Source organism: Solanum pennellii, chromosome 10 (genome assembly GCF_001406875.1).
Source record: "Solanum pennellii chromosome 10, SPENNV200".
NCBI lineage: Eukaryota > Viridiplantae > Streptophyta > Magnoliopsida > Solanales > Solanaceae > Solanum > Solanum pennellii.
In genome coordinates this window covers 50,279,097-50,302,204 of record NC_028646.1, presented here as the reverse complement: position 1 = coordinate 50,302,204, position 23,108 = coordinate 50,279,097, and the positions used below count along the sequence as shown (strand labels likewise).

Genomic DNA, 23,108 nt, shown 5'->3' with positions numbered 1-23,108 from the left:
ATTAGTTTTTGGTAATTTTGTCCACCTATTTGGTTTACGTGGCATCCAAATATCTTCCACGCGCCTCAATTGCGTAAAGTCACAGAGTGTGCCACGTAAGACAAAAGGTGCCCAAGATTACAAAAAATAAGTTCGGGGGGCAGGGGGTAATAGGACCTTAGTTTAGGTAAGGTATGTCTCTGAAATTTCGGTCATATTCTAGGGGAGTACATGTGCATTTTCCCTATAAATAATAAAAACCTATATTTTTTCGAATTCCTCATGCATTTTACTATTCCATTAAAAAAATGTAAATTTCTAGTATCCCATAATATTTATATTTAATATATAAACTCACTTTTCAAGTTCTTCCCATATTTTACTATTACATTAAATGTCACTACCCTAATACATTCTCTAGTCGTAACACAACGTACTTGACCTTGTAGAGATCTTGTACAAGCCTCATAGCATTCATAACATTCGATCATAAGGAAAAATGGCAAAGAATTAAAACATTCAATTTAAAAATCATTCACTTAAAGAACATGATATATAAAATCATAGCGGAAGCCTACATCTCATATGGTCATCTAACCAAGACATGGAACCTAAAGATAGTGTCACGATCCTTCACAATCGAAAGACATAAATAAAAATAGACATAACCTATTACAAATTAAATGCAAGAAACTTCTAAATACTTGTCCCCGAATCATGAGGACATACACTTTGTCTTGTAGAACACTTCCCAAGTCCTTGAATCAAGAGAATTCTATTTCTTGCCGAAACCTACTGTTGTAGTAAAAAGTAGAAGAAAAATGGGTTAGCACAATTTAGTACTAAGTATGATGACCATGCAAAAACATGCTTAGAAAGGGACATTTTTTATAAAAGTCACGCTTATGTCGTTTTTGTAAAACTTCATGAAATAAGAACATATTCGGCATAATCTCCAAAATTAATCAACATACAAATCATATCTTCACATTAAGATATATTCAACATACAAGAAGTAGACAATACATATTCATAAGGAACATAAGCGTTACATACTTCACATAAAGACATTAAGACCATCCCCTAGCACAACTTTAAGTCATACTTGTACAATGTATAAGTAGCATCTCATTATACTACTCACACTAAGTAATCGTCAAAGCCACCCTAGACTAGGCATATTCATATTCATCACGTCAAGACAAGGAAATCACTAGTAATACAACCCAAGCAAGATATACACTATTACATAAAATACATAAGTCAACATTCTATATTAACTTAATTAAGAGTCATCATTCTTTAGACATTAAGTCAACATCCTTAATAGCATACTCATAAGACACAAAGCATAACTACATAAGTAACCGTAGATTACAGTTGTGTCATGTGTATATAAGGTCCCATAACCCTACCTACGGTAAGTACCATATTTGGACTACCATGGTCATACATATCATACATTAGTCTCATCCTCAGATCATGCACATAGTAAAGAGACATTCATAATCATGTTCATATTCATAATTTATAAACTCACTTAATATTCATAGCACATACACATACTTAAAATCACAACACATAACATAATGCATATTCATAATGCATAAACTTACTTAATATTCACAACAGATAACATAATGCATACTCATAGTACATAAACATAATGCTTATTCATAGTACATAAACATAAGAGGAACACACAATGACTACTCTCAAAGTCCACTTGTGAAATGTATGAATGACATCCCATACTATAACTCCTACTAAGTAAACCCTTTGAGGAACTATAGCATATAACTCACTTTCGTATTCATAAATCGTATTCTTGTTCATTAGAGGGAATATAGACAAACTTATACATTAATAGTATTTATATTTTATCAACATGTCTGAAGGAATGCTTTAGCCTTCATTCAATATAATTCATAACATAGCTCATTGATTCAATATGGTGAGAACTACCTTTCACCATTAGAATCCTAATATACATGTGAGAGATCCTTTTACATACATTCAAAGTGTTTTTATGAGAACTATCTTTCAATCAATACAATAAGATCATCATAGACATGTAAATTTCATATTTCATAATGTGTAAAGGTGCATATGAGAACTATACTTTCAATCGACACCATAGACACACCATAATTATATTTATGCATGAGTGTCTGCTTAATTGTCCCTACTACGACAAAACAACAACTTTATCATCATAGACACTTTCCTCTAAAAGTTTTCATGAGCATGTACATAATATCATAATCATGCATAATCATCATTTATTGTATTCAAGGATTTATTGACCATGCAACTCAACACATCCACATTCATTATACTAGACATATACATAATTGTAATTCAATTAGTTCATTCATTCATTGCTTGTGGATACTCATATAATGAGATTGTACGTTATGTGGGTATAACTCTTCCACAATAGCACTACATACAATTCAACATATACCATAACGTAAGCACCTCCACCAAAAGTGGATCAATCCATTCAAACTCAATAACTAAATACCTACACCATAAGTGGATCAAACATCAATCTATAAAAATTCTATATCATTAAGGATCAATATCACCCATAGATTCAAGATATTACAAGAGGTAAGACAATTGACATCCTCCATCTTCCATATAAGCAATTCAAAATAAACTCATTCATAACTTCCCTTTTTAGGTCATGATCCTCATCTCACCAATACATCAATAATTCACCACCACAAGATATAACTAATGTCATGACTTCATAAACTAACTTCATATAAATTATTATTATTTATTATATTGTCATAATTAACTGATTTCCAATCAATTTCCAAAATAAATGAGTTTAGGAAAAATCATGGGTTCTTGTAGGAATTAAATATAAAATCATGTTTTAGCATTGAACCCGTGCTTAGATTAGTAAATAGACTTTGATATTTGCAACACTTTCAAATTCTTTTTGATTGGACTACTTAAAAGAAAGATTGATCAAGGATGAAGGATCATCATACCTATATTAAGGAACCTTGAACAAAATTGATGAAGAAACTCTTTTGAAATTCATTAATCCAAGATTCCATGGCTTCTTATTCTTCCTTGAGTTTAGAAAGAGAAATATTGGAGGAAGATGAACCTTTTGATTTGAAATTGATCTTTGTGAAAGTGATTTTTTTGTGGATACTTTAATATAAATCCCTTATATAGTTAGTTAGAAATAATATAAAATATATCCATTTTCTAATTTAACTTAAACATAATATTCTTACAATACTAATTACCCATGCTAGGTAAGATATTTCATTTGTTTTAGATATACATGCCTCAGTTATTAATATATCTTTACAATACAAATTGTTGCATTCTAAGTTTGCATGTTCAATTTAAGTTGTCCAGTATTTAAAAAAACATAGTCATCACCAGTAAACCACTAAATTCATTGGGAGTAGCATAATACCGAGTTGGACTAGGGTTTAGCGTACCCAAATAGTCCCAAAACTACTAGCCAAGTAGGTTGTAAGTCTCCTCTGTGGGAATCATTTTAGTGATCAGGCTATCATGCCTTTATACCTCTGTCAGGGTATATTGGGTCCTCTCGATAGGGCTTATACATTGGACTCCAGATTTAACTCACGTGGTTTTGTTATTAGTTATTAGTAGCTCCCACAGTTGAGTCAGACTCTATTGTATCGACCATATTTACAGTTCAGTTAGTATTTAATCTTCACATATTATAAATTTAGCCATCATATCCAATTAGCTCAGCATTTAGTATATCATGTTCAGAATATTATACTTGTTTTTGTGCTTGTTCTGTTATGTTTTATTTTAGCTTTACTATATCGTACATGCTCAGTACCTTCAATTACTGAAACATACGTGTACTAAATCTTCTCTAATGTGGGTTCAAGTTCTCAGCATCCAGATCATGCTTAGATCGATTCCCGATCTCCAGTTCTATAGAATCTACAGTGAGTTCTCATTCTCCGAGGATAATAGTAATGACTTTATTTCAGTATTTCATTCCTTTAGTTTCAGTTTCACTAGACTTAGCTAGGGCCTGTCCCAGTATTTATAGTTAGTTAGAAGCTATTTTCAGACATAGTTAGTTTAAGCTTAGTGTTGACTTAATACGTTCTTTTTATTAAACTCATCAGTTTCATATATCTCAGCCGTAGTATATGGGTATTTCCCAATTTTTTCATTTTTAATTATGATTTAGCTTCAACATCAGCTTATTATGTCTAGTATGCTCATAATCATGCCAGCGTGGTTAGCTTGGGATCACTTGTGGTTTTAGGCCCCGTGTTCGCGTCTCGTGGGTAGGTCTAGGCGTCACATAGGTGATGACAAAGGTGAAGAATATGAAGAAGAAAATGAGATACCAGAACACGTTGTTGAAGAGTTTTGGAAGTTTGTGAATCGATACAACTCGAATTTGGAAGAAACTAAGACTGTGAATCTTGGAGACGAGAAGTGCATCAAAGAAGTCAGAATCAGTGTCCATGTAACCGAAGATCAAAGAATGGACCTGATTCGTTTGATTAGATAATACATTTATGTATTTGTCTTGATTTAGAAGGATATGCAAGGGCTGACTGCAAGTGTGGCGTCCCACAAATTGCGGATTAATCTAGGATTCTATCCAGTAAAAAAAAGACTCTGAAGTTCAAGCTTGATTTAAGTTCAAAGGTCAAAGAAGAGATTACCAAGCAGATTGCGTCTCAAATAGTGGAAGTAACACAGTATCCGACTTGGTTGACCAATGTTGTTCAAGTTGCCAAGAAAGATGGGAAGATACGAATTTGTGTCGACTACTGAGATCTAAACAAAGCAAGACCAAAAGATAATTTTTTCGTTGCCAAACATCCATACTCTCATTGATAACTATGCTAGGCATGAAATGCACTCGTTTGTAGATTGTTAACCAGGATATAACCATATCCTAATGGATGAAGAAGATGCAGAGAAGAAAATTTTCTCTACGTCTTGCAGTGTATATCATTATAGGGTAATATCATCTGGTCTCAAAAATGCCGGTACTACTTATATGAGGGAAATGAAAACCAACTTTAATAACATGATTCACAAAGATATTGAGGTGTATGTAGATGATGTCATAATTAAGTCCCGCAAGAGTTCGAACTACTTGAATGATTTAAAAAGGTTCTTTGATCGCCTACGTCGATACAATTTGAAGTTAAATCCCAACAAATGTGCTCTTTGAATTCCATCTGGCAAGTTGTTGGGGTTTATAGTCAGCAAAAGGGGCATTGAACTCGACCCTTCCAAGATCAAGGCAATTCAGGGGTTATTTCCTCCAAAGACGTAGAAAGAAGTGATAACTTTGTTGGGAAGATTCAACTACATTAGTCAATTCATAGCTCAATCCACCGTGCTGCGTACGCATATCTTCAGGTTATTGAACAAAGTTGTCTTGATGATATGGACCAGAGGTATGTCAAACTGCTTTGGTGGCATCAAGGATTATTTGTCTGATCCACCGTTGTTGGTTCCTCTCCAAGAAGTGATTCCCTTATTGATATATTGTCTGTCTCGGATAACGTATTTGGGTGCGAGCTTGGTTAACGTGACAAGGCAGGAAAGAAGGAGCGAGCCATTTGTTACTTGAACAAGAAATTAATTCCATATGAGGTTTGTTACACTCTCTTGGAGAAAACGTGTTGTGCTTTGACTTGGATCACTCAAAAGTTTAGACATTATTTGTTTTCTTATACCACATACCTCATTTGTCGAATGGACCCGTTGAAGTATATTTTCTAGAAGGCTATGCCGACCGTAAAGTTGGCAAAATGGAAAATGCTTTTGAGTGAATTTGATATTGTGTATGCGACCCAGAAGGAGATAAAAGCACATGTTTTGGCTGATCATCTTGCAGAAAATTCAATCGATGAAAAGTATAAACCTCTTAGACTTAATTCCCCAACAATGAGGAAGCATTTGTGTGCGAAGATATTTTCGAGGCATACCCTTGGTTGGGGAGTATTCTTTGACAGAGTGACAAATGACCAAGTAAAGGGTATCAGAGCTATTTTGGTGTCAGAATCTGTCAAGCACAATTTTATAGCGGCTAAAATCTGATTTAATTGCATAAACAACATGACTGAATATGAAGTGTGTATTCTTGGATTGAAGATGACCATTGACATGAATGTCCATGAGTTGCTACTTATTGGAGATTCAGATTTGCTGATTCATCAAGTTAAAGGAGAATGGGTTGGGAAGGTTTCGTAAGATTTGATCTACACACACTCCCAGGACACAGAATAAGTTAGTCGATGCTCTTTCCACCATTGACTCAATGATCAACCATCCAGATACAAGTTATATTAATTCTCTGGATATAGAGGTAAAAGAGCAGCATGTCCATTGTTCACATGTCGAAGCGGAACCAGACGGTCTTCCATGGTATTTTGATATCAATAAGTACTTAGAGACTATGCTTATCCTTAAAATGCAACAATTAACCAGAAGAAGTCGATAGTGGTCGATACGCCGTAGGACCTCAATTTCTTTCTAAGTGGGGAAACCCTTTCTAGGAGGACTCTAGATTTAGGTCTTCTAAATGTGTTGGAGCTGCTGAAGATGCAAAGCTTCTTGAACAAATACATGCTAGAGTTTGCAGTACGCACATGAATTGACTCAGTCTAGAAAGGAAGATTCTTCAAGCCGGTTATTTTTTTATGACTATGGACCATGATTGTTACAAATTCGTGCAAAAATTTCATAAATGTCATGTGCATTGTGATTTGATTCGAGTGATATGAGTTCACCATGGCCATTTGTAGCTTAGATCATGGATGTCATTGGTCCAATGAAGTTGTCCACCTTTAACAGACATAGATCCATTTTAGTTGCGATTAACTACTTCACTAAGTGGGTGGAAGACGCTTCCTAGAAATTTGTGACCAAGAAAGTTGTAGCTTATTTTGTCTGCAATAATCTGATACGCAGGTTCGGAGTGCCAAAATCCATCATTACTGATAATGGTGGTAATCTCAACAGTCACTTGTGAGAGAGATATGTCTGCAGTTAAAGATTACTCACCGAAATTCAACCGCTTATCTTCCTCAAATCAATGGTAGAGGCCGTCAACAAGAACATGAAGAATATTTTGAGAAAAATGATTGACAAACACCGAGGTGGGCATGAGATGTTTCCATATGCATTGTTGGGTTATTGAACGAATGTTAGGACATCGATTGGAGCTACTCTATACTTGTTAGTATACTGAATAGAATCAGTCATACCTGCTGAAGTTGAGATACCTTCTTTGAGAATCATTCAAGAAGATGAGGTAAGAAATTTTTAATGGGTTTGTACGAATATTGATCAGTAACATTGATTGACGAGAAGAGAATGGTTTTTGTTTGTCATTGTCAACTATATCAATAGAGAATAATTTGTGCTTTCCAAAAGAGAGTCAAGAGTTAGAATTTTTGAAACTAGTCAGTTGGTCCTCAAACACATTTTTCCTCATTAGGATGAGTACAAAGTAAAATCCGCACAAAATTGGCAAGAACCCTCCATTGCTTGGAAGGTATTATCTGAGGTTCTTTGGTCCTATCGGAGATTGATGGCACCGAATGGCCTAAATTGATCAACTCAAACACTGTCAAGAGATATTATGTATGAAGCTTCATTTTATATTCCTGTCATTTCCTTGTTATCGTTCTGTTTGCTGGTAATTTTTCCTCAATAAATCACGACTAAAGTTACTTTGAGATTCCCAACTGGGACTAGAATTTTTTAGAAGATCTTGAAAAATTCCGCGACTGCCTCACCGACAGTTAAAGTTAAGCCACGACAGTTAACTGGGGCAGAAATTTTGAGGATGACCTCATAATTTCAACATGAGTTTATCGATAGTCTAGATCAACTTTGAATACTTTCAAGCAAATAATCAGATGGACCCTATGAATCAGTCTCAAAAGTTTGCTAAGCTTGACGTGACATGACACTTGGACCTTTTCCAAATACTACTCTTTGAAAATCTATTTTTTCCTCAAAAGTTTCCCTTTATGTTTTCATTTATTTTTAGCATAAAATATGTTGTCTTATTTATCAAGAGATGGGAGATTGGATAAATCAACCGAAGATAGCAAGACAAAGAGAAGACAAGCAAGGAGATCGACACAGATCAATTCATTTTAAAACTAACATTTTTTTTGTGGAGAACGACACAGATCAATTCATTTTAAAACTAACAATTTTTTTGTGGATGAAGGTTTATATATTTATCTAATGATCAATATATTTCTCTATTCGATGAATACGGAGAAGTCAAAAGCGCGAAGAGCTCCCCAAGATTGACAATTTTTCTGTGGGTGCAGGAAATATTTATGATGCTTATATCAAAGATTTGGGAATATGAATAACATTATTTCATTTAATTCCCACCGACATGAAATCCATAATGAACGTGCAACTATGTTAAGAGATGGAACAAATGAAAGACATTTTATTATTCTCCATTAATTAAGGATACTTGGAGGACATTACCTGCACCGTATTATCATAAATGATAATATCACTATCCAAGGGCGTCATTTTATTTGTATTGTCGATTTAGATGATACACTACTCGGAGGGTCATTTTACTGTACTGTCAGTTAAGACAATATCACCATCAAGAAAGCACCCAGAAGATCATTATGTTCTTTGATGAATCATTATCTCTATTTGGCACTAGTGATGACACCAAGAGAAAGTCACCATGCGTAGCAAGAGAAGGTAGTCATGCACAAAAAGAGAAGATGTAATGCTTCGTGGGAAATAGAAAGAAATCATGCATCGCAGGAAATAGAATGAAATTATTCATCGCAGGAAATAGAATGAAATTATGCATCGCAGGAAATAGAATGAAATCATGCATCGCAGGAAAGAATTCATGCACTGCTAGGAAAGAGGTTCATACATCACAAGAAGAGATGCATGCATTACGGTAAAATGTTGCATCACGGGAAAGAAGTCATGCATTGCGAGGAAAGAGGTCCATACATCACAAGAAGAGATTCATGCATTGCGGAAAAATGTCATGCTTCGCGGGAAGTAGATTCATGCATTGCAAAAGAAATAATCATGCATTGCAAGAGAAATAATAAAAGGATTATACATCGCGAGAGAAGGAGTCATGCATCGCGACAGGAAGGAGTCATGCATAGAAAGAGAAGGATCCATACATAGCAATTGTAAAGGAATCAGGCATTACTTCAATGTTTTTTATGTATTTCGGGAAATAGCTCATGCATCGCAAGGGAGGGAGTTATGTATCACCAGAGAAAGCTTTATCCATCACGAGAAGACAACGTCAAGAGAAACATAAAAACGACATCAAGAGAATTATCAACATGTCATATCAGCCATTTTATTACTTTTACAAGGAAGAGTGCATTGAAGATTATATTTCTAATATGACACACATGCTTTATTTGCTTTACGTCAAGTCTAATATAGTTGACGTCAAATGTTCAAGGAGAGCAATTAAGTGTCAATACGGTAAAAGACATTACTCCCATTTGAATTGCATTTTTATGATCACGTGTTTTGTTTTGGTCTCTGTCGAGAGCATCCGAAAGGATGAATTCTCAAAACAAACCACGGGTGCGGACGACATAAAAAAAGATGTAGCACAATGTGGAACTTTTTCTTATAAGAAAACTGGACATAGTCCAAAGAGGAGTGTCAAACTCTTAGGACACGAGTAGGGGAGCGACTTCCACGACAGTAACCCACACCCCTATCACAAGGCAGGTGGTTTTCTTTGGGTCTGTCAGTTTTAGTTCCGCATCCGAAAATTTTTGCCTCTAGCAGAAGTAGCTTTCCAATCGGAGTGACATACACCAAGTTTTGGGAAATTATGTCCGTGTTAGTTCTTAATTATGGATGTGAAGCGCGCCACTTTCATGGCTAAGAAGTCCCAAGCCTCCTTTTTATACTCAACTTACTTTGTAACTTGTCCTGAACGAAAGGTTATCCAACATAATATATTTCCTTTTCAACCGATTGAGTCAAACTACAAGCAGCCTGATTCCCTAGGTTTAAGGATATGTAGGCAGGCTCAATATTGAAAACTCGGGTGTACTTCAATATTTTGTCATAAATCTTATTCCGAGCATCTTGATTTCTTCGTAATTCGAGATCGGGATAACTTTTGAATTCTTTGAGAATCATGCGTTAAATCAATCTTGTCGAACTACAAGTGGCCTGAATTCTCATATAGTCTAAGATATGTAGGAAAATCAATTTCGGTGTTCGGCCATAATTCTTAAAGTCCGCAACAAGTCCCTTAAGCAAAAGATGACGATGTGGCCGGATAAAATTGAATTAGTCATTTCAATTTCATTGAATTTCTTGCATCAATCCAAGTAAAATGAGGGATAATTGTTGACACTCAATTTTTACCCTCCCCGATACGAGTTGATTCATGAGCTTCTTAGTTACCAAAACAATTTGGAGTAGTTAGTTGTATAAAGTTTAAATACTTTTCAAAGTCATTTTAAGTGATCTTAGTCGATGGTTAGAATTTATAATTAGTAAATATCTTCAATATTTTTTTTAGATATAATTGGTATATATCATAAATATTTAAAAATCATCTCAAAAAGATATTATTTTCAATATTTCACTAAATTAGTTTAGTTTAAATTATGGTTAAATTTTTTATTAAAAAATAATTAATTCGGTTATTGTCGGATGTTATTTTATATTTTTACAAGATTGAGAAGCTCCTAAATTAGTTATATTAATTCATCTTGTTTAAATTCTAGCTGAATTTGCTAATCAAACTCAATTTGGCTAAATCAAGTTTTCAGTGAGCTATGATTTCAAAACAAAATTTTGGGCTAAATCAAGTTTTCAGTGAGCTACGATTTCAAAACAAATTTTTGGGCCTTGTATCTGCGTTTTTCCAGATATCTCCGTCAGCCCAATTCCCTCTTTCTCCTCTAGTTACCAGTTCAGTAACCCAGCCCACTATCCCAAGCCTAATTCCCCTTAGACTCGACCCAACTCTCGCTTCTTAAACAATAGAAACCCAGTAGTGTACACGAAAAAGCAGTAGCAATAGAAGGCGGTACAGTTTTTTGGTTGTCTTCATCAATGTCCCTTTCCATTCATAGCAGCAAAGGGCATCAAAAGTATTTGTGGATCCGTCCTTTTGGCCTTGAGATGGAGCCATGTTTCTCTACAAGGATATTCAAATCAATCCTAGCCATCTGTCTCCCTTTCCTCTTCCGGAATAGGTTGAAATTTCAAAAAAAAGTGTTTCCCTTTAATGGTGAAAGATTCTTCGAATTCAAATTTGAAAATGGATGGTTCATGCCCTAATTTTTGTTTGATTTGCCCCCTAAATGAACCCTATTCTTTATCTATTTAAGGGGGTTTTGTCTTTATTTTTTGAGTTTGGAGTTAGCCTAGAGAGAGAGTTGGAAAATATAAGGGAAAAACAGGAAAAAAGTTGGAAAAATAAATATAGGAAAAAGATAGAAGAAGCACTCTTATATAGGAAACAAGCACACCGTGAGTCGAAAAGAATCATACCTAGTATACATTCTTTTCTATTCGTGGGATAGCCAAGGTTTACTCACCAAAGTGAACTTTACAGAAGATTTGAGGAACACTCGATTTTATATTTGTAAGAAATTTACATTCTAGTTCAAAGGTTGCCGAAAGATCGTTACTCGTTTTTTGTTTAGATTTTTCTTTGGTTTTTTGCTCAGGCTTCGAATTTGTGTGGTGGAATAGCTCATCCCTTCTTGTTGTTGTTCCTGTTCCTATTCACTGGCCCAAAAAAGGTAACACCTTCTCCGATATTCCTTCATTTTTCTCATGTAGTTTACAATATAGTAAGGTCGTCACTCTGTGGTTATATAGTTGTTGATTGTGGTTGAGTGTTTTTGGTAGCTCGATAAATTATTCTTATGTTCTTGACCGTTTTTCTGATCTGATGCAAGTATTGATTCTAAATTTTGCTGATGTGTATTTAATGTTGTCATTTCCCTGCTTCTCTTCTAGATTTCCTTTGTTATTTCCCCCCTCTATGCTTGCTTCAATGTTGGTCATTATCTATATATTGTGTTGTCTTCATCCTTTTTTTGCTACGAGTTGTCACCATATTTTAAATAGTAAAGAGGCCTACGTTACGGGTTAAGTTTGATATAGTTGTGTGGATGTGATTTCTTCGTTCTCATTTTGAGTGTTTCGATTCTCTCCTTTTTCGCCCTCTTTGTCGTCTTACTTTTCTAATATAATCACTTTTTCGTTGTTACTGTCGCATTAAGACAACATTAACTGTAGCATCCATGTCTATTTCTTTCTATTTAGTCAAAGTCATAGGGTTGGTTGAACCTCGGAGCTTATCATCGGTATCATCTTTTGTTTTAACAGATATTTAGCTTGATGTTGCATCCAATTTAATACAATTTCTGACCTAAAAATTGTAAATGGTAGTAATTTCTTGATTCACCTTTTCTATATGTTGGGGTGAGTCTTGGGTCCTTTTTTTTAATTGCGATGAAGAATTAGCTTAGTAGACGATTAATTAATACAAGTTGCTCATGTGTGATTATTTTGTCATGGTAATTACTTAGACCTGGGGTCAATGTCACTTGAATTATAATGGTTATCATGATTCCATGTTATGCTGTTGAGTTGTTTTAAATGTTCGTGATCTTCTCTCCAAGTAATTGCAGGTGCCACCTCTACTTACTAAGGTATGAGTTTGGCTGTTTCTCATGTATAGTATTTTGTACTGCATTTTTTTATTTTCTTACTTTTTTCACGTGAAATGTTCTTACTAATGTGGTTTTGTCCCTAATATTTGTCGTGAATAATTTAAATTGTGACACTCTTGAAGTAATTTATATAAGTTGTTAAATCTTTGCCAAGGCCACAGTTCGGATTAGTAAAAGGGAGCATAGTTCATAATATTTACATGTGTCATTACATTATAATATTATAGGGGTTATGTAATTATGTGTTTTACATTGATGTTAATTTTTGTTGAGAGAACTTTCGCCTCATGGTAATATGTTTTTTTATTTTTCTATGTTGTATGTGAAATCTGCCCGATTCTATATGAACTCCTATGTTCTCGCTCTGTAATCTTAGTGGTCCACGAAGGCCCAAATTTCCTTATATCAACTCAGACCCATTTCCATGCTAGAAATTGACGAACATGTCCCCAAAAGATTGTCCTACAAGATTTTGAGCAGAATTAGGCCCTGAACCCCTCCATCCCTTTATTTTCAGTTGTATTTTGTTATTTTGGGCCTAAGCCCTTGTCATTTTATTTATTATTATTGTTGTTAGAAATTAGGATAAGTACAAAGGTGGCAAGAATTGTGCAAAAGTTCCAAAACAAAATTGGCCCAAATATTGGTTCACGCAAATAGAAACAAGATTTGGGGCCAACTCTCTTTCCCTCATTTCTTTTGGTGTCTGTTTGCTTGTTGGTATTTGCCATTTGTATTAAGTTCAAAAAAATTCAAATCCCCTCAAGACGCCGTTGTGTTTTACAAACTTAACTAAATCGATCATCTCTAAATAGACTTAAAATATAATAAAATTTTACAAACTAATATCTCACTTATATAGTAGGTCAATGTTTCCCTTTTCCCCCTTTTAATAATGGAATAAAAAGTAGTTTTATTTTTCCAATTAAAATTAACTTAAAATTATTTTAGCCAAATAAATTAATTACTGGATAACCGCGTATTAGCGGGAATTTCGAGTGCCTTAAAACCATTCTCGAAGAGCCAATAAGAACCCCCAAACCCACTTAAATATTTTCAATCGATTTACTATTTTTATCCTTTGAGATTAATTCTTGATTTTTCTTCAAAAATTAAGTGGCTACTCTAACAAGTCTTTAATTATTTTTATAATAAAACAAGAGTATGTTTACTTTTGTTGTACAGTTTCTATATAGTCGGGGCCTTGTCCAACAATGCTTTTGTCACTCTTAGTGGCTATTATGGACATAATATTTTGGGTTTCTTTCTGAATCTTCAAGTTTCTAGCCACATAGGCATGGCATGCAAAGATATGTCCATATGTGTGTATGTCATCAATTTTGGCCTCGTCTTCCAACAAGTACTTTGTTATTTTTTGGATTTTCTATCTTGGTCTATATGAGTTGTTCTTCAGGTGATGACCTTAAGTGTCCAGTCGTAGTATTTTAGATTTTATGCTGCCCAACCTTCTAGGTTCATAGTTGAGTCGGTATGTTTCACTTGCTAACTCGATTGCACAAGGTGTTGAGTGGCATCCATTCCTTTTGTAGTTAGGGGCATGACAAAGTGGGTTTTTTGTGTATCATTAAATGTTGATTGAATTATGCTTAAATCAAATTTTATAGTTGATTTCTATCATAATCTATGCTTATCTATTGTGAATTGTTGGAGAATTGAGGAATGGTGATTGTGGCTTTGGAAAAGGTTACGTTTAACCTAATATCATTGTTAATGTTGAATTGATATAGAATTTTGTTAGATTGATATGTGATCCACCTATGGTGGAGGTATTTACTTATAAGTGTATTATGATCATGGCCTTGAAGTCATTATATGGTGAATTAAAGTATAATCATGTTATTGTATATGTGAACGTATAATGAAGTTCATGTGATCTCAATAGTGACCTTTTATACAGTATTAACGCACTATGATTTGGAGTATGTTCTCTCTTAATAGTAATGCATGTTGATGATGGAATGTGAATGGGTCCTTTATTGTATCATTGTTTATTGATTTGGTAGACTTAGGTGCCTTTTCTTTATATATTAAAGCTTACGGGATGTGATCTTTTGACTTGGTAGGATTAGGCATCCTATTATTTGGTATTGAACGAATGAAGTTGGTACCCTTTCTATAAATGACTAATGAGGCATTCTAGTCCATGTCTTGAACCGGTGAACCTAAGCATGGTGCCTCTTCATGATGAGTCTAGAACCCTATGTGAATATAAAAAACTTCAAGCGATAAACCTAAGGGTGATGACCTACTTCTTGTGTGAAATGATAGACTTAGAGTTTGTGGGACCGAAAATTATAAACCCTCTCTATGAATGTTAATGAGTTATTCCTTATGAGCATTGATCGGTAGACCTATTGCTAATGGACCTTCTTTGTTGAAGTATTGTGGGTCGGTTGACCTAATGTTGGTGTTCTCTCTAATGAGCTAATGTGAATGAAACTACTCTATGGGAACTAAGGTTAAGCACCGAGTGCATATGGTTAATATGGTGGCTCTTTTCGAGTAAGAGGTTGAGCACAATTAACATATTCGGGTATCTCCTAAACCATGTGCCTACAAGGGATGTGTACTAGTTCTACCCTTTACAAGTAGAACACATTCCACGGTGTGGGGTTTTGTGATACCAGATTCCTATCTAGCTTGCATGATCTATGCTGGATAATGCCTATTCCCATCATGTGGGATGTGCACTCTAGTTACCTGATAGGTCCTAGAACGTGTTGGTAGTAGTATGGGATGCTATTAACACATGGCACGAGTAGGCTTTGAAGTTGCTAAAGTGATTTCCCTATGTCTATATGACTAAAGTACGAAGTCCTCTAAATGCATGAATGTATCTTAAATGACCTAATAAATAATGTGACATATTGTGTATTGATAGAATGATTTACTAGCATGTTATGTGTCCTTAGCTATTGTAGCCTTGAGGAATACCTAGGTGTGGTATGTGCTGCAACTCCATGTCTTACTTAGGTGTGTGTCTTAGGCTAACTTTAGGTGGAGGTTCTAAGATGATGAATTAACTTACTTAAGAAATATGTTTATGTGTTATATATTGGTGCTAGTTGAGTATGCTTATATTGTGATAAAGGACTCGTATGTTGGTTGTGTTGATTTGATGCCTCAATTATTATGTTATGAAGGTTTTATAAAAAGTGGTATAAAATCATATATCTCAAATAAATGTTCCTCTTTAGAATGTTTTCCATGGTCATCATACTTAGTACTTAATTGTGCTAACTCCATTCTTCTTCTATGTTTTACTACAAATGTTAGTTTTGACGAGTGATAGCATTCTCTAGTGTAGATTGGGATTAAAGTTCTCTCCAGACCTCTTTGGTTTGTCCTCATATATTGAGGACAAGGATTCTATGTTTCTAATTTTTTTATCGAGTCTTTTGTAATAGACTTTTGTATTTTTTATTACATAAAGGGTCGTGACCCTATCTTGTTATGTTTGTCTAAAGATGCTCATGTGAGACATAGTTTTCCATTGTGTCTTTTGAAAGATGTTTTAATGAGATTTTAAATAGTTTGGTTTTGAATAAAGTTTTTAATTCCTTACTATTTTCCATATCGAATGTTGTGAATGCTAAGGGCTTGTATAAGACATCTTCTAGGTTAAGTACGACATATTAGGACTAGGGGGTGCTCTCGGATCATGACAACTGTTCAAGTTATCCTATTCTACATGGTCATCACCTTTCAAGTACTGACGCATACTCTGCACTACATATCTCATGATGTAGGTTCAAGTCCTCAACATTCAGATCACTCATAGATCGATTCCTGATCGCTAGTGAAGCTATTTCAGTGGTGAGTCCTCATATTTTGAGGCTAATAAACATGCTTTCTTTTACTTTAAGTCTTTTACTTTATGCTTTGCTAGAGTTAGCTGGGGGAATGTCGCAACTTTAGTTAATTAGAGGCTTTCATTCATACATACTAAGATTTAGTTTTAAAACCGATTTTAATCTTTCAGTTGTTAATTGAACTCTTAGTTCAATTTATATCTTTAGACTTATATTGATTATCCCCTTCATTTCAGTTTACATTATGATTTAAAGCTTCCACAGATTATTTCTCATTTCGGTAAATCTTTGCGTATGCTTGTGATATATCAGTTGAGGGTTAGCTCGGGGTCACTCATGATCCTAGGTCTATTGTTATGTCAAGTGGGTAGTCTCGAGGCATGACAACTTTGGAGATGATAAGGTAGTTATGTTTAATTACAAACTCTCCAACGCGATTTTGAAATATTGTTCATTAATGAAATGAATTCGTACAAGGATATTTGCTTCGTACATCTTTATCTTTAATATAATGAGATCCTATGGTGAGAAAATTGATAATCAGAGTGTTGTGTCGAAAGTTTTGAGAACTTTAACTACCAAACTTGAGCACGTTTTTACTGCAATTGAGGAATCTAAGGACCTATCTAATTATTCTTTTAGTGAAATAATGAGTTCCTTACTAGTTCATGAAGATAGGATAAATAGGTCCAGTAAGAAAGTCCAGGATAAGTCCTTCCAGTATAAGGGGGAGTTTTCCTACAAGGTAAAAGCAAAACACTCTGTATGACGAAAATCTGGTAGAGGCAATTTCTGTGGTCAGGGTTGTACTGGCAGCGACGGAGGAAGAAACTCAATTGTTGAACTATGTCAATACAAGAACAATATTCAATGCCGATATTGCAAGAAATTTTTCCATGAAGAAGTTTATTGCAGGATGAAGTAGTAAGATGAGCAAAAGGAAGCGAATTTTACTCAAAAGGTGGAAGAAGAAAATAAGTTGTTTATGGCTAGTTAACAAATAACTTAAGTGTGAATGTTCAGTGGTTCATTGATAGCAGATACTCAAATCAATGTCATGTTCGAAATCTCTCTTTAGAGATCCTGATGAGTCCCAGAAAAGTGTGGTGTGACTTGAAGATGACAAACAAGTGCACATTGAAGGGAAACGTACAAATGAGATAAAGATATACAAGGTAATGTGAAGCTTTTATATGATGTGCAATATATCCTACTTTGGCTCGTAATCTGTTAAGTGTTGGCGAATGGATGACCACTGGCTACTTAATTGATTTTTTATGATACTGGATGTGACATTGAGGAAAAAATATCTGGACACAGATATCTCGTGTCCCAATGACAAAAAAAATGTTTCCTATTGATATTTCAAATATTGGTAATAATGCCTTAGTTGTTAAAAGACATAATGAGACTAATTTATGGCACTTACGTTATGGAAATTTAAGTGTCTGTAGTTTGAAACTTTTTGTTCAAAAAGATGTGGTTCTTCACTTGCCGAAAATCAATGAACTCAATTTCTATGAAGAATGTATCTATGGGAGGTAAATTAGGAATTCGTTTTCAATGGATTATCATGGAGGGCAACAACTTGTCTTGATCTTATACATGTTGATTTGTGCAAGTCAATGAAAATAGAATTACATTGTGGGATTCGATATTTTTTTTTATGTTTACTGATGATTACAGCCCCTTTAGTTGGGTTTATTTCTTGAAGTTAAAGTTTGAAACCTTTGAGAATTTCAATTAATTTAAGGCATTTGTAGAGAATCAATGTGGTTAAAAGATAAAATCACTTTATATCGATTGAGATAGTGTATTCTTGTCTAATGATTTAGATTATTTCTATTATGAGAATGTAATTTGCATGGAACTTTCAGCACCATATACACCGGAGCAGAATGGTGTGGCCGAGCAAAAGAATAGGAGGGTCATTGAAATGGCTCGAAGTTCACTAAAAGAAAAGAGTCATATTATTTTTTGTCACGATCCGAGTCTACACTGTGAACGTGGCCGACACTCAAGAACTATTAGTGGTCCCCAAGCGAACCCTCATCCTAGATGACTATAAGCGAAAAACTAACTCAAGCATACAAAAGCTTATAAACTAAATATAAATCATGAAACTCAAATACAAGATTTAACTCAAATGATTTACTAAGAATATAAATAGAATATTAAACTAGCCAATAATAGGCAACTCGAGTCTTCAAAACATTTATTCTGATAAATGAAATGACTTCTCAAACTCTACTAATTATCTATGAAGCCTCTAACTGGCAAAGATGGAAGCCGGTAAAAGACCCATAACATCCTAACAACTGATAAAACTTAAAGTACAAGTGGAACCCTCACGAAGCAAGGATTCTCACCATAGCTAACTCGAACTGCATGCGGTATCAATGAAGCACATGTTTATAATCCTGAGTACTTGTGTTGCATCATAAAACTAGGCTAGTAAAATGGCCTAGTCCATGGAATGTACCAGAATATAAGGGGAATTCTAAAGCATAACATAAGCTTGAACTTGATAAAAAAAACATACTTACCTCTTCTCAACTCATTCAGCTAACTCAACTCAAGAATAAGATACTCAACTCAAAGATAAAATATTCAACTCAAGGAAATAAGCTCAACTCAATAATACGACACTCGAGTACTCAAACTCTGGATACTAAACTCAATATAAAGCAACAATAAGGGATGCAACATACAAAAAGCTTTTAAAATAGAAAAAAGCAACTCAATGTATTTAAGAATACAATATTATTTTTTTGTATGAAAGGATACAATGAAAACTTTGTTTTTATATGAAATTACAAGTAATCTTTGAGTATATAAAAATATAAATATATTTGTGAGTTTATCTCTAACCGACAAACATCACTTTTGAGCTATGTGATGATACAATGTTTTGCATCACACTGTCAGGGTTGTCATATACCTTGCAAGAGGTAAAGAACCTAACTACTAAGTGAATACACTAGTCTATGCTAAAAATACCTAAGAATCACCTAAAAAGCATAACCCTTTTCTACCCACGTTGGCAACATAATTTATGGGGATTGGAGTTGTCTGAACTCTCCCCCATATCGGTGATTAATACTACTCCCAAAATATAACTAGCTCATATGTTTAAATGCATAACTCTTTTTGTGATTTGAGATAACTACTCAAAAACTAACCCAAAGGTTGTCTAGGAAATCAATGTTTCCACTCTTTCTTAGATGTGAAAGCATTTACTCTTTACTAAAAAACTAGCTCAAAGGCTCCATTGGAAATAGGTGTTTCTCTTCTTGTTTAAATGTGAAAGCATTTACTCTTTGAGAATACATGATTCCTGTAAACTCTTTTGAAGAAAATGAACTTTATTCGTTAGCCTTTACGCAACTTAAAACCCAAGTCTTTAAACAAGTTTTAAGCTTTTGTAAACGACTTTTTAAAATAGGATTCATAACGAATTATGGACGTAAACGACTTAATTCAACGTTTTCAATAACCATAGTTAGAAATCAATATTTTGAACTCAAGAACTTCAATGATACTACTCATCGCAAGAATGATTAACTTATAGTGTTCACGCAGAGTTATAAGCATGAAATACTCAACTCAAGGACTTCATGAGTAACATGTAACAGTCCCATGATTAGGAATATAACCACAACATAATTATTAACTCAATACTTAGAACTTGAAAATGCTGCTCCTCTTAAAATCTTATGGAGTACATGCGGAATTTATGGGTATGAAATCATGTATATAACTCTTTACATTCTCATACTTACTTTCTCAAAACATAGTTCAAATCGATGGTTGATCTTAAAAGATTCAAAATTAAACTCAATAACTTTCTTGAACTCTACCGTTAACTCTCTCTTGAATGTGAATTATGAATTTAAGAGTTATGGTTCATGATATGAAGGATCTTAAGATGATAAATTAGACTTTGGAATACATTCTCCTAATTTTCAAACTCACTTGATCGAGTCTTGAAATAAGTTATTAGAAATTGTAGAAGATTCCTCAAAAAGCCTCGAAGGGACTTTCTAGAAATGTTCGAAAGAACTCTCAAGACATAACTCTTAACTATTCCTTAAATTTGAATTATAAATTCCAGGTTATGATTCACGTTATTAATGATTTCTAGGTGTTTAGAAGTATCATAGAGAAGTTAGGATCGAATGGGAGTGACGGTCAACCTTAAAACAACTCAAACAGAGTAACCGATTGCATACTTGACGAGGAAAGCGACCATAGCGCACTGAGTGGCACGGGGAACCAGCCCCTAAACTACAGAACATAATTTGGGGCGGATGGCGCTTCGCTCCATCCATTAACCAAGAAAACCCGACCAAATTCCTTGCTCATTTTCTCACCCTAACTCGTCTAGAGTCAAACGGTTTCTTCCCTAATCACTTGGATTTGATAACTCAACATAAGTACAATCTAATCCACTAAATAGAGAACTCAAAACACTCACTTCCGTCTCAAGAATTCAGCAAAAGCTCAACAAATTTAGATTTAGAATCAACTGCAAGAACACTTATTAAGAACTCATGAAGACCTCTAATCTTTCAACTTCAAAAATGAAATTGCATGGAAAATAACATGATTCATGTGTGGGTGAACAAAACAAACACTATAGAAGCTTACATACCTCTTAGGGATCAAATTCATGGCAAAATTTTGCAACAAAACTTAAGAACCTCGACGAATGCCTACAAGTTAGAAAAGCTCTTTACGGGCTAAAGAAAGCTCTATGTGCGTGGTACAATAAATTGGTCATTATATCAGGATAGCAGATTCACTAGAAGTAGAAATGAGAGCACTTTGTACTTGAAAAAACAAGGTAATGGAGAATTTTTTATGGTTTATCTCTATGTTGATGATATGATTTACTTTGGTTCCTCAAAGTCTTTAGTTAATGATTTCAAGTCCAGTATGATAAGAAACTTTTACATGTCTGACTTGGGCTTACTGAAATATTTCTTGGGGCTTAAGGTGATCCAAGATAAAGATGGAATTTTTATTTGTCAAAATAAATAAGCAGAGGATCTTTCGAAAAAAAAAACCATATGATGAACTGTGAAGCAGCAGCCACACCGATGAATATCAATGAAAAGTAGCGACGTGCAGATAGAACTGAGAAAGTATTTTATGTTAGTGTCTTGAATTATCTAATGCATACTAGACCTGACAATGTATTTTCTGTTTGTGTTGGGTCCAGATTATTGCAAAGCTCCACAAAGCAACATTTTGATGTTGTGAAACGAATTCTTTATTAGGTGTCTGAAACAACAGACTTTGGTATTTGTTATTCTAAAGAACCAAATTTCAGATTGGTTGGCTTTACTGAGATGATTATGCAGACTGCTAGGATGACAAAAAAAGCACTTTCGGTTGTTGTTTCAAATTTTGTTCCGGATCTGTGACATGGAGTTCAATGAAGTAGGACACACTAGCTCTGTCGCCATTTGAAGCAGATTATACAATAACAAGTTTAGCAACACGACTAGCTTTAAGGCTCCTGAAACTACTTGAAGATTTTAGTTACGAGCATAAGGAGTCTACTGAGATTTTCTTTGATGGAAAATCAACAATTGATATTGTTAAGAATCCCACTTTTAATAGGAGAACTTGGCACATTCATGTGCAATATCAGTTTATCCGAACTTTGGTAGCTGATGGAAGAATAGTGCTGAAATTCTGCAGAACAAACGAGCAAGTAGCGAATATATTTTCGAAGTCTCTTCCTCAGGCTAAGCATGAATATATCAGGTTGCTGTTGAGAGTGTGTGATTTTGAATCAAGGGGAAGTATTAGTTGACTCATTTCAAAAGTTAAATGATATTAGTGGCAGTACTTTTAGGAGTCTTTAATATTCCCAGTTTACAAGCTCCAGAAGTCCTAATTAGTTTATGTTAGTTAGCTAGTAGGTCATGCGTTAGTGCTAAACTAGTACCCTATCATTTCTCTAGGTTTGTTGCTTTCCAATTACTATTCAAAACTTGTATCCCTGTTTTCTAAAGCATAAGAAAAGATAAGGTTTTCTCTTTGTTTCTTAACATCTTCTTCGAGTTGTTGTTCATCTCTTTCGCCAATAAGAAAGAGACAGATGATCATAAAATAACACAGACATTTCATTTGCCCACAGTTGCATGATTGCATTTGACGTTTGTGTGATTTTAATTCAAAAAATTTAACAGTTTTTTTTTCTATATTTTTGAACCAATGGGAGTATGTTGTTTCACTTTGTGAAGAGAGAAGAACAGAAAGATTTTCTCCAAACAAAATTGAAAGCTTATCCACTTTTTTTGAACAACGAGGTAATTTTTCCTTTGCGACAAAGTAGCAGTGCATACTTCTTCTGAATCAATCAACTCCATTACAATATTTTGCTTATCCCTGCTAGTCCTTTTTTTCATTGCTAAAGAAACTAAAGAAGAAAATTAGTAGCTATTTTGGTTGAATAAGCCTGAATACCTGAACAACTTGGAGAGGAACACAAGGGTAATTTATAGTAAGTGAATGAGTCTATTTGTCACTTGTA

General features: G+C 34.4%; 2 long non-coding RNA genes across 2 annotated transcripts; one reads left to right on the top strand and one right to left on the bottom strand.

Annotated features, from left to right (window-relative positions):
- Nucleotides 1-479: 479 nt before the first annotated feature.
- On the bottom strand, nucleotides 480-3,117 carry LOC114074314. Its single transcript, XR_003574677.1, has 2 exons — nucleotides 2,988-3,117; nucleotides 480-774 (listed from the first exon to the last, which is right to left on the bottom strand). It is a non-coding gene; the product is annotated as an uncharacterized LOC114074314 (long non-coding RNA).
- A 7,913-nt stretch (nucleotides 3,118-11,030) lies between these two features.
- Nucleotides 11,031-22,711, top strand: LOC107002570. Its single transcript, XR_001454531.2, has 4 exons — nucleotides 11,031-11,629; nucleotides 11,715-11,789; nucleotides 16,499-17,736; nucleotides 21,786-22,711. It is a non-coding gene; the product is annotated as an uncharacterized LOC107002570 (long non-coding RNA).
- The last annotated feature ends 397 nt before the right edge of the window (nucleotides 22,712-23,108 follow it).